Genomic DNA, 13,663 nt, shown 5'->3' on the forward strand with positions numbered 1-13,663 from the left:
TTTGCTTTAACATTGAGGCAAAATGCTGCGTGCGAAATGAATCTTTACAGCATTGACTGTCCAATTCTTAATGCAGAATCCAAGTATTTGCCATTCAGACTATATGAACAATGTGATCTTCAGAATATGAGGTGTTTGTTTTTCAAATCTTTCAATTGTTCACATTCAAAATGTCATCCAAAAGCACCTACAATATACTGTATTTGAGCCTCTGAGAAATGTTAAAACTGGTTGCTTGGGTCCAAATCAAATATCCAGATCTCATTCAGCAGGCTATCCCCAAGTGAAGTACATTCAACTCTAAACAGTATAATTCTGTTTGATTTAGCTGCTCGATCTGCATTGAGTAATGTTTGGCAGCCTTGATTAATGCTGTGTGGATTTGTCATTCTATGTTCTGCAAGATAACTGGCACAGTTATTTCAGGTTAAAACAAAATCAACATTGAAAAAATATACAAATCAACTCATTGCATCATGAAAGAAGCACTGATTTGCCAAAATATTTTGCCTGACATTTTTTTTAATGTAATTCAGCTTCACCTATCAATTTGTGTCCCATTGTTTGGAGGAAATGAAAATTGTCTATTTCTACTCATCTCTGGGGCCAGAGTTTATCAAAATGCAATTCATACTTCTCCATAATTATGAAATCGCAAAATGATACAGCTCAAATAAGGTTCATAATGCCAAGACCGATTAAAAAAATAATGTTCCAACTATTTCCACAGTCATTTAATTTTGAAAGGCTTGGATAGAGTGGATGTGGAGAGGATGTTTCCATTAGTGGGAGAGTCTAGGACTAGATATTATAGCCTTAGAATTAGCGAGATAGGAGCGCTCCATGAGTTGATTTGCGCTCCGAACGGCATGCTCGGCAAGTCCATTGGACTGTGGGTACTCTTGGCTGCAGGTGACATGTTGGAAGTTTCACCGTTTAACAAAGTACTTAAACTTTTAGCTGGTGAATTGAGTTCCTTCGTCAGTCTGAAGCTGAACGGGTACCCGATGTCCAGAAAAGTGAATCCTCAGCTTTTGGATCACTGTTTCAGAAGTGATCGTTGGCAGAAAGTCAATTTCGAACCAGTCGGAGTAGGAGTCCACTAAAACGAGGTAGTGTTTCCCGTGCCATGCAAAGATGTTGGCAGCCAGTGATGACCATGGTAGAGAGGGAGCTGGCTCGGGTAAGAGGGGCTGCTTCTGCTGATGCGGTGACTGACTGTTGCAAATCGCACAATTCCGTTTTTGACGTATGTACTGGGTCATCCCGGGCCAGTAGATCATATTCTTTGCTCGTTTTAGAGTGGCCTCCGTGCCAGGGTGGCCTCCGTGGATTTCCTCACAGTACTCGTTCTGCAGGGTTGGGGGAATGACCACCTTGTGACCCTTGACAATTATTCCATCCTGTAACACCAGTTCGTCACGGACCAGGAAGTAGAGTCATACTTCAAACGGACTGCTTGTTTGGCCACCCGCCTCTTATGACGGAGGTCAGCAGCTGTGAGGTTTTGTCTGCAGCTGTGTGTTCGGCAAGGCGGCGCAGGCGATCGGTGGGCACAAACGAGACCTTTAGGACCGAGAATTCGTCCTGCTCAAATGGGTGTCATTCGCTGGTGGTGCGCGGGGCTCTGGAGAGTGTATCTGCGATGTGCATGTCTTTACCTTTCTTGTAGCCAAGCGGAAGTCAAACCGTTGCAGTTGCATCATCATTCGCTGTAATCGAGCAGGGGCAGCATAAGTGGGCTTGCTCAGGTTGGTAACTAGTCGCTGGTGGTCGGTCTCGACCGTGAAGGTTTTTCCAAAAATAAATTCTTTAAATTTTGAGCAGGCGAACACAATGGCGAGCAGTTCCTTCTCTATCTGAGCATAGCGTTGCTTGGTTTCAGTCAAGGTGCGTGATGCGTCAGAGATGGGCATCATGTCGCCGTCGAATGATGTTTGTAGGCATGCTGCGCCTAGCCCATACTGGGATGCATCGCAGATGATAGTGACTGGAAGGTTGAGATTGAAGTATGCCAGAGTAGGTGCACTGGCTAGCTGGAGTTTTAAAGTCTCGAATGCTCTTTGGGATTGTGGGTACCAAGACCATGCATTATCCTTGTGGGTCAGTTGTCGTAAGGGAGCAGACAGTTCACTGAGGTTGGGAATAAACTTGCCCAGGAAGTTGACCATGCCGAGGAATCGCTGTAGGCTGGTGACGTCGGTTGTGACCGGCAGATCGTTGATGGCTGCAGTCTTTAATGAGTCAGGTTTCAATCCATTGCTGGTAAAAACATGACCAACCTAGGTGACTTCGGGGACTCTGAACTTGCATTTCAGAGGGTTGAGTTTCAGATTAATGTCTCTGGCACGGTTCAGTATTTTTTTAGGTTGGCATCATGCTCGGTCACGTCGCGGCCATATACTATGATGTCATCAACAATGATGGCACATGCATATTCTGCAAATAGTTGTTCCATTGCGTGCTGAAGGACTTCGCTGGCAGAGTTGATGCCAAAGGGCATTCTTAAAAACCGGTAGCGGCCAAATGGAGGGGAAAAGTTGTTAGGGCAGTTGATGCCCAGTCAGTGGTTTTTGCCTGAAAGAGCTTTTTGTATCGAGGACTGAAAATACCGTTGCATTGCCAATCTGTGCCGCTACGTCCTCAGTGGTTCTCATCAGATAGTTTTGGCGTTTGATTGCTGTATTTAAATCTTTAGGGTTGATGCAGATCCGTCATTCTTTCTTATCTTTTTTTGTGGTGACGATCATAGTGGAGACCCAGTCCGAGGGTTCGCTGACCTCGGCAACGACTCCAATAGAAATCATATGCTTGAGTTCGACGTGTATTCTTTCCCGCCTGCCATGGGGAACGCGGTGAGATGCGCGAACTATTGGGGTCTACAATGATCTTGTATATCGTAGGCAATTTGCCAAGTTTGTTGTCAAATAAGTCTTTAAAATTGGATAGCATTTGTTGCGTTGGTTCCTCTGTCAAACAGAGTTTATGGACAGCACGCCCGAAGTAAACCAGACCTAGATCATGGCATGCATTGATGCCAAGCAGGGCTTCTGAGTTTGGTTGAACAATGTAAAAGATAAGGTTTTTTGTTTACTCAATAACGGTGCATTTTAAATCAGCTTTACCCAGCGGGTGAAGAACTTCCCCCCCCCCCCCCATAAGCATGCAGGGTGGAGGAGTCTTTTTTCATGAGTTCAGTGGTGACAGTGGTGACATCTCTTTGAGTGACATTACGTTCACTCTGGCGCCTGTCGAATTTGGCATTCAAAGCCTTGTTGTTGATTATCATGGTCACCGCAGGATCCATCAGTTTGGCTGGGGAGTGCAGGTTAAGGGATAGTACGGTTGAGTCAATGTCTGTGTTATCGGAATCGTTCCTGTGGGAAGCATCGTCTTGTTCTTGGGAATCAGAATCTTGTTGAATCGGGTGCAGATTTGTCCTTGAAGCAGTGTTCCCACGAGACCGACAACACGTGGCAAAATGATTGAGTTTCTTGCACTTGTGACAAGCTTTCCCAGTGTTGCACAGTTCTCTAAACTTTCTCAGTATGACCGCTGGGTTGTCGATAGTTTCAGCTGGCATGAGTACCAGACCGTTTGCGTCGAGGTGTGCTGGTGCGAATTCAAAGCTGTCTCCGTGGATCATTGCTTCCGGACCTGCTAGATTTAACAGTAGCGATGCCTTTAGGTCATCGGGGTCGTTTCGGTGAAGGATGCGGATATAGTGAGCATAGTCTCGCTCAAACACTAGCCAGCGTCGGCTATATCAGAATCAAACACGAGCGGGCTTGGCTTTTGACAGGAGTTAGCCATGCGTCAAAATCACTCACAAATAAAAACTGATAAACAAAATAAATTGCGGTAAATAGATGCGGGCTATACCCAATTTTCAGACACTATGTAACTAGCTTAGTTTCACACAGGTTGAAGCACAGGCATCTTTATTGTCTAGTTCCTCATCACATATGCAGTACATCACACGTTCAGTCTACTGCAGCTACTGAAGTTCAGTAGGCGAGTATTTACACTATAAATCATATAATCAGGCGGAGTTATAATTACTAAGCATTCTAATTGGCTAACATGCAATAGCCAATCTACAGGTACTACAACAACGTTTAAAAGACATTTGAACAGGTACATGGATAGGAAAGATTTAGAGCCATATGGACCAAATAGAGACAGGTGGGACTAGAATCGGCATGGGAAAGTGGGGCTGGAGGGTCTGTTTCCTTGCTGTCTGACACTATGACTTTAAGCAAGGTTACAGTCTGACTTTCTAACCTACATCATTGCAAATGTTGCATTTTTTTCTCTGGAACTGTTGTGCTTCATTGTTGAGAACTACATTTTGCACTTGGGTATCTTCACTCTACCTTTTGTACTTGTGTATGGCTTGATTGTATTCATGCATTGTATTATCTGGTTTGATTGCATGGAATGCAAACGGAAGCTTTTCACTGTACCTTGGTAGACATGGCAATAGTAAACATAAATCTAAACCTGGTATGAATTGAAAAAACTTGAAACTATTTTAGTTTCTTTCTCAAAGCAATACCACTATTTTACTTCCAAAACTTAAAATAAATGAATAGTAGTGCAAATGTATAATATAAAAGTATAATAATGTAATAAGATAAAATATCTAGGGCATATTATTACAGAACAAATGACAGATGATGAGGATGTTTATAGGCAACGACGTTGGTGCGTGTGCAGATGTGGTGAAGATGTCGCTATTTAGAGCATACTGCACACCACTCTACACTGCGCACCTGTGGTCGAACTATTTAAAGACAAGTATGCAGAGACTAAAGGTGGCATATAACGATGCCACGAGAACACTGCTAAGGCAACCTAGATGGTGTAGTGCCAGTAATATGTTTGTGGCTGCAGGAGTCAGTACTTTAGAAGCTATCCTAAGACACCACATGTATAAATTCATTTGCAGGATAAATGACTCTAAAAATGTGCTTATTGTGGCCTTGACAAACATAAGGGTTAGCACTACATGCTATGAATCCCAGCTGTGGAGACACTGGTATCGTTGTCTCGTTGTAGGACATTGATCATCTTTTAATCTGGATTTTTAACTTAAGTATTGTGGGTTTAAAAAATATATATAAATTATGATGTTTTTATAAGTGATATACCATGATTTTATATGTATTTATGATATTTGATATGCAATGCATTTTTAATGTAATGTTGCCCCTTGTCTGGACCTTGAGTCCATAATAAAGTTTATTATTATTATTATTATTATTATTATTACTCATATTATAAACTAATGTAATAATATTCAAATAAAGTCACTAAAGAGGTATTTAATCCCACTATTTTACTTTCAAAACTTAAAATAAAAGAATAGTAGTCCAAATGTTTAAATGTTAACGTAACAATATTCAAACAAAGTCACTATGGAGACATTCAGTTTTATGCAAGATTACATTTTGGATATCATCTTTCATTTTTTTATAAACTGATATTCTGTAGGGTAATCATGCATGGGGCATAGTGGTACTGTATGTCCATTTTGTTGTAGTATTCTTTTCTTACAAGTCACAGACCATTCTGCATATTTTATTGTTGATCACTCTCCTCCAGCTGATACTTAGCATTGTTTTTGCATTGTATATTTCAAAAGCATCTAGCCTTTGCTCTTGGTTTTCATTAAAGACCCTAATTTCACACTGTGTAAAATGGCATGAAATGGGTCTTTAATTCAGTCTAAATTTGAATAGGGTTTAGTGAAAGAACTTATATTCATCAAGGGCCTTTCATATCATCAGAATATCCCACTTCATTGCCAAATAATTACTTTTGAAGTATATGCATGTTGAACTGCAGACAAATGCATCAAACAGTTTATGTGCAGCAAGGTTCGACAAACAGCAAATCAACAACGAGCTAATCTGTTGGTTGAGGGATTAATATTATCAGGATTTACTGAAAAATATTTTACATTCACCTCAGCAGACAGATGGGATCCTGGTTTAATGTCAGTGCACAGAGATAATTCTGTCTTCAAACTGAATGAAAGATCGCTCTAGATTATGTGGTCAAATCCTGGAATTAAGATTAAACTCAGTTTTATTTCTCAAAGTGCGAATGTAAAATGACACATATGTAAGAGTACGACAATGCCTGAGAAAAGAGGCATTAAATTATCATGTTCTGCTTACCTACATCTCTATTTTCTTCCCTTTAATAATCAAGTTCCAGCCAAATTCATATGAATTTTATCACAAATGAAGAGATAGAAGCAAATGCCTGCGATAAGTTTTTAATGAGTGAATGACAAGAGGCATTCCATTTTCAGATGGATAAATCTCACAATGTTAGTGTCAGGGATCAGCAAAATCATTGAGGCTTGACATTTCACCTCCTTCTGTTCCTGCAATAAATATGTGTTCTGGTTTGTTGCAATGTCAAGGATGTAAAAATAATAGCTGATAAACTCAAAATAGATCCTACGTACCTGTACAGATATCTCAAATGGAAACAGGATAATTAGGAATCTATGACCTTCCTCATCTAATTTTACACCAAGGCATACAATCATCAAATACTCCTTTTTGTTTACTACTGCATTGCATTCACCAGATATCCTGTTCCTTTCCCAAATCACTTCCAAAAACCTTCAGGCACAGCTATCTACCTCAATGGGATTGTGCATTTCCTTTCTAACAGGCCCATTTTAAAAGCTTGGATGGATGTGAGAATGTTGCACCTTTCAAAATATGTTTATATTCTGCTTGGCAAGACAGTCTCCAGACCACATCACAAATCCCATTGTTTGCTAAACTAATCAGTCGGCAATATTTCATCAGCAAAGGAAATGGTCTTAAACTGTCTATATGTGTGACTGGTTCCAACCAGACAATCTAATTAACCTATGTCAGGCAAGCCAATTCTTAATATATATACTGGAACCATTATGTACTTTTAAAGTGTTTACTTTGAATGCTAATATATTTCCTGATGTGCAGTATGGTGCATCAATCATTTCATCATCTGTTTCCACAATCCCAAATACAAAAACACTTAGTGTGTGGAACAGAGGAATTGAACTACCTGATAATTGCAGTCTTCACGGGTGCATGACACACAAAAAAATATTTATGCTGGCTTACTGGGAGTTGGACAGCTGGGCAACATAAAGAAAGGTGTTTTTATTAAGTTTAATCTATATATCTTTTTCTCTTTCACTAATATCTTAATGACAGCCTGAACTGTATAAGTAGGGCAACACCATAATCCAGAATAATATTATTCTGTGTAAACCAACAGATTGGTAGAGTCAGCACCACAGCGCAAATTAACAAATATATATGTTATTGAGGGAGCATTTTACTGCATAAAAACACACACAAATTTAATGGAGAATAAATGAAATGCCTGCATAGATCTAAGCTTACAATCAGAAGATATAATATATGGAGAATTAAACTGACACAAAACAGCCCTAAATTAAATGCTAAGATTCTAGCTTTTAAGTGGTAAGCTAGAATCTTTGTTTATGCTATTATTTAACTTGTTTGTAGTGTGTTTTATGAAATTTTGGTGGTAAATTTGTATGCTTTTGCCTCTAATGTGAACTTCCTACAGAACATTTCATTTTAAAGAACGACAAAGTGTTGCTTAAACTTTACCATGAAGCTTCTAATTTATAAATGATCCATGGTAATATAGAATCTTATAGAACTCTATAATATTGATGGGACATTTGTGGAATTTCAAGGAATTAGGAGAGAAGAGGTCACATTATCAATTTGGATTTCAGTATTTTAAGGTTTAGACATTTCATCTGCGCTGAATAAGGCAAATAACTCATTGGGAGTGGGACCAGACGGAACATTCCCAAAGCTAAGGATTCTCTATCCTAGCCTCAGAAAGAGTTAGTTTAGAATTAACCAAATTATTTTGGGTTGACTGTTAATTATTTATTGGGGATCCTGCAATGGTTTTGCTGCAATCAATATCACTTTTATAAGGACATTATTCAGCGTGCTGGTTGTCTGTGCTCCCTGCAGAAGTTACTTCTAGCAACAAAATATTACCAAAACAAAACCAAATTATTTTGTCATAAACCAGAAATAATGATCTCTCTGATTTCAAGCATAAAAGCAGATACTTATAATCTACCATCACAAATAAAGCTACTCTTTATTACAAGAAAAGGTTCTAAAGGTGGCATAGTGGCGCAGGAGTAGAGCTGCTGCATTACGACGTTAGAGACCCGGGTTCAATCCTGACTACGGGTTCTGTCCGTACGGAGTTTGTGCATTCTCCCTGTGACTGTGTGGGATTTCGCCAGATGCTCAGGTTTCCACCCACATTCCAAAGACGTATTGGTTTGTAGGGTAATTGGCTTCAGTAAAATAGTAAATTGGCCTTAGGGTGTAGGATAGTGCTAGTGTGCAGGGTGATCACTGGTTGGCATGGACTCAGTGGGCTGAAGTTCCTGTTTCTACACTGTATCTCTAAAGTCTAAAGTATAAAGATACCATGCATCTTTTGTCTTTATCTATCTGTATGTATATATATATATATATATATATATATATATAAATTACTGCATATGATGGTTGCAGACTTCAGCCCCACCTCAATGCCCAAGCTCAAAATCTAGTGAATAGTGGGGTTCAAAATCAAAACAATGTTTTTATTTTTAAGACAGATTCTTGGGATATAATTTTAAATTCAATTTCTGTCTGCTTGGTTAGATGGATATTAACGATCCAATGTGAAGATCCACTCATCAAATGATATGAGAGTGCTTCTGTAATTCTGAAAAAAGATTAATTTCTCCCCACAATTAATCACCAAAAGCCTGCTCCATCTGTTGAATAAAAGGTGGAAAGATGTTAGATCCCATTCTCAAACTTTTCCACATTGTGAATAATGAAAGCAACACGTGGCAGAGGACATATTATAGACTTGTAGGCTGAACATTCTTATCGTGCCTTAAGCAATAACACCTAACTATGAACTGTGATTGCTTATTTTGCATAATGAACCTGGAACAGCATTTACACAAAGATATTGCTATCTGTCACATCACTGTGATGGGTGGTTCAGAATACGTCAATGACTAGTATGGGAAAGAAAGTTCTACCTTTGAAACAGTTAGTGATACAGAACTAAACTTACTAGGAAGACCTAAATGTCAATGTTGATGATCTGGAAAGCATATTGACTAATCAGTTCACAGATAAAAATAATGAGGACATTTTAAAAGTTGTTTTTGTCAGATTCAGTATATATAATTATTCTTGTAAAAATCGCATTGATAATCGCAATGAATTAGAATGTTAACATTTCATACATTTAAATTGTTTAACTAAATAACTGAAAAACACAAAATCTAATTCCAAATAAATTGATTGTAATATAATGAAGGTGAGTGATGAACATTCAGTTTAGTTCTGAAGCTTATTCACTGAAAATGTAGGTGACAAATTGTAACTCAACTCTGCAACAATATACTTATTTTTTGTGCATTGTAGCTGCAAACAGAGACCCCTTAAACATATTCATATGACTCCAATAAATCATTGCAAACCTGTATGTAGATCCTTTTGCAAAATTCAGAAACCTTTTAGAGATCACTGGACATACGTTTAGTTGATAACCACAAACAAAATGAAAGGCAAAACAAAAAACATTGGCCCTGTGCCATATTAGGCAAAGTCAAAGCACACAGTGAGAAATGTAAAGTCATTCTAGCACTGGGTGGGAGATTGCAACCTTCACGTGGTCCGCCCTGTTTCGACAAATGCAATCAACCTGGTGTGCTCAATCAAAAATAAGATCAAATAGAACAAGTTGTCCTACAACTTTAGGCTGTGCGTGTCATACGCAAGAAGAAGAAGAAGATTGTTAGCACTGTTAGCAAGTGGAAGTGACATATTCTCCATATGTTTTTGCATTTTCAATGTGACTGACAAAGTTAATTTACTTTCAAAAATGTGTTGCATTTTGTCCACATTTAGATCAACTAGGGAAACCATTAAAACGTTCCTACTGAAACTAAATTCTAATGCTGTAAACAAATGATTACAGTGAAGCAACGAGATGCCAAAATGAAGATGTTGCAAATGAGTCTATCAAATCTCATCTCATTTATTGTGAAAATTGTAGATTAATTAAGTGGGAGCCAATTGCATTGTTACAAAACATTAATTACACAATGTTTAATTATTCATTTAAATAACGATTTAAAGTTGATTAAATAATTTACTGAATAAAATGTTTTAACTCAATTAATTGTTTTTTTTTGGGGGGGAGTAACAGAAAGTCAACAAGTCTCTTAAGCACTATTACAACCCATGTGGTGCGTTTAACAGGGATTTAATTACACTGATAAGTGAATACACATGCAAAAGTATTGTTAATTTAACTGATAATGACACCATCGTTCAAACTAAAGACTCCAGTAGGCTAAAATTCATTTCTTTCATTTTCCTTTGGTGGAATATTTTACACTTATAATAATGCAAAGAAGTGAGAAGTAATGAATTAATTAAATAATAATGAATGAGCTAATTTATAGATTCCAGTACATTCAATTGTTCAGCTAAAATTCTAAATATTAGCACTAATTTGCGTTAATTGTTTTGATAAGATGGCACCTACTTATAATTGCCCAGAATACCCATGTGAAATGTTAACTTAATTCTCTCTCAAGTAGGAATGAGATAAAAAGGTAATAAATTCACAATCAATGAAATATAATCCACATATTCTAAAAATATACATTAATAAGCAAATTGGCCACTGTTGCTTCACTGTAATATGTGTTATAGTCACAGAGTTGGTAGTTAAATTAGTAACTTGGTAAAAAAAAAATCAGTCACTTTCAGTACATGCACTGTTATCATAGACGTCAGCATTTTCATTTCATAAGAGGTCAACAAACTCAAAAATCTTAAGAAGGGTCACGACCCGAAACATCACCTTTTCTCCAGAGATGCTGCCTGACCCGTTGAGCTCCTCCAGCATTTTGTGTCTATCTTCGGTGTAAACCAGCATCCGCTGTTCGCTCCTATACAATCTCAAAAGCCAGATTGATGGGATGATGTAGGATGAATTGGATCCCTGTGGGATTTGACACGGGTAAACAAATATGTAGAATGAATTACTTTTGCAAGTCTCCTTCTGCGTAACATTAATACATTGTGGTTGTTTGAGGAGTGTTGACCAATAGTTACTTATTAGAGGTCCCTCGAATAACTACCGTGCATCAGGCAAAATTACATCATTGATGCATGCTGATGACATTATCTATGGATGAAATCTCCATGGGTGAAATCCAACCACAAAAACTCATTAAAATATTTAGCACAATGTTTGGCATAACATAAGGCATCCGTGCTATTAATTGGTCATTTGCCAATTCATTTTCAATCCCATTTCGCTGAAGAAAATGTGTAAAGTAATCCAATACCTAAGCCTGTGTCTTTCCTTATTGAATAGTTTCTTAACTCATGTGTAACTGTCAGCATGATCCAGAAAAATCTGTTCCATTGTTCCATTATTCCTTGTTACATCATCCCAAAGTAGTCTATCTATATGATTTATCTTGTGTGGTTTGAATTTGTGTGGCAATTTTTTAAGCAAAAATTCTTCTCTTAATAATGGTTGGTCAATTACTTCATATTACCCATGGCCATTAATTGTTATTTCACGTGTAAAGTTATTCAGTTACTGAATTTTATTTGGCAATCAGTTGTACATATACTGTCACTACACCTCATTTCAGCTCCAAATGAATCATGTTTTTAAGACCAATTGGCATAACCAATTGACTTAAATTCACATGGTTGCACACTGCTGAACACTGTTACACTGCCATGGCCTGTAAATTTATCTTCCTGCCCAAACCGGGATTAAACAATGTGTTGCAAGTGTTTTTCATGACTGCGTTTAAATAATCATTTACCCCAATATTGAGGATTTGCATAATTTGTCTACTCCATGCAAACTCTTGAATATAAAGCACGACAAACAGCCCGGGTGATTACTGTAAAAAGGATACCAACAAATATTTAGATTGTTAAATGGAAATAGAGTCATAAAGTAATTGAGTCATACAGTACAGACATATGTCCTTTGGCCCAACTTGCCCATGCCATCCAAGCAGCTCCATCTACACAAGTCCTACCTGCTCGCTTTTGGCTCATATACGTCCAATCTTTTCTTATCCATGCACCTATTCAAATGCCTTTTAAATGTTATCATACCCACCTCAACTGCTTCCTCTGGCAGCTCGTTCCATGTACCCACTACCCTCTATGAAAAAAGTTACTCATCAAGTTCCTATTAAATCTTTCCCTTCTGCATCTTATATCCGTGTCCTCTGGTTCTTGATTCCCCTACTCTGGGTAAAAGACCCTTTCAATTTCCATCATGATTTTATGTACCCATACAAGATCATCCCTCAACCTTCAGTGCTCCAAGAAATAATGTGCTAGCCTGCCCAACCTCTCCTTATAGCTCATGCTCTCGAATCCTGGCAATATCCTTGTAAATCTTCTCCGCACTCTCTCCAGCTCAGTGACATTCTGCCTATAACAGGATGACCAGAACTGAACACGATAATCCAAATGTGGGCTTACCAATATCTTGTACAACTGTAACATATTGGCCCAAATTTTAATCTCAATACCCTGACTAATGAAGGTCAATGTACCAATACTGCTTATTAATCATCGTATATTGATGGTTTATAGTTGTGTATCTCACCATGAGTGGAACATTATTTCTGCATCCACTCTATCAAAACCTCTGGAAATATTTTATAAAAGCCTGCAGATGCCGATGTTTTGACTTAAAACATTAACCCTCTCCACAGTTTCTTAGTTTTGTCTATGTGTTATGACTTAGCACACTAAACTTCAAAAGAAGACACATGGATTGTTCGTACTTATTGATATGTATTGTTTAACATTTTCGATATCCTCCCGGGACTCCTCTCCAGTGTCTCTACTTTCTTTTAAAATTATGACAAGCACAATTGTACACAGTACTTACAACATGATTCATCAAAGATTTAGCAAAATTCCATATTTTTCATTGAATACCCTCGACAAGTATATCATTGTGTTTCCACTAACCTTACCTAATTAAATATATGAGTTAAGTCTTTATTGAATATAAACATATTATGTTCCCTTAAGACACTGGAGGTTTACCCTGAAGGTGCGATGAGGTGTGTTTATTGTATTACAGTGATGTACCTTCATGGCTTAAGTGGACACATAGCGAAGGTGCTGTCCGTTCTGGTCAGGATAAAATATGTGTTGTCACATTTGCAGCAATTTTTGTGAAGTATATATATAGGTTATATTTATTGGGATCAGGACACGGAAGAGGAGAATGCTGATGCTTTGATTTCTCTTTGATGCCCACTCAACAGAAAAGTTTGCTAATTTTGATAGTCTATTCCTGTCTGGGATTTGGCAAAATGTAATACAAGGTTCTGTGGCATTTATTTTCTTCAAAATAATTTTGAAATTCGACATTCAGCTGGATAAGAATAAGTTAGTTTAGATGAAAGTATGTAACTTCTAAAATATGAATTTTTGGATAGTTACATTTTTCATTTCATTTTCCACAAAGCTCAACTTGCTAGGAGATCAGAACAAAAGATGTTTAT

At 37.8% G+C, this 13,663-nt stretch overlaps 1 protein-coding gene across 1 annotated transcript in view; it reads left to right on the forward strand.

The window, feature by feature from the left end:
• Nucleotides 1–13,663, forward strand: part of arhgap15 (Rho GTPase activating protein 15) — a 722,875-nt gene that overhangs the window by 549,108 nt on the left and 160,104 nt on the right. The gene's annotated exons all lie outside the window — the stretch shown is intronic.

Source organism: Amblyraja radiata, chromosome 7, assembly GCF_010909765.2.
Source record: "Amblyraja radiata isolate CabotCenter1 chromosome 7, sAmbRad1.1.pri, whole genome shotgun sequence".
NCBI classification, from domain to species: Eukaryota; Metazoa; Chordata; class Chondrichthyes; order Rajiformes; family Rajidae; genus Amblyraja; species Amblyraja radiata.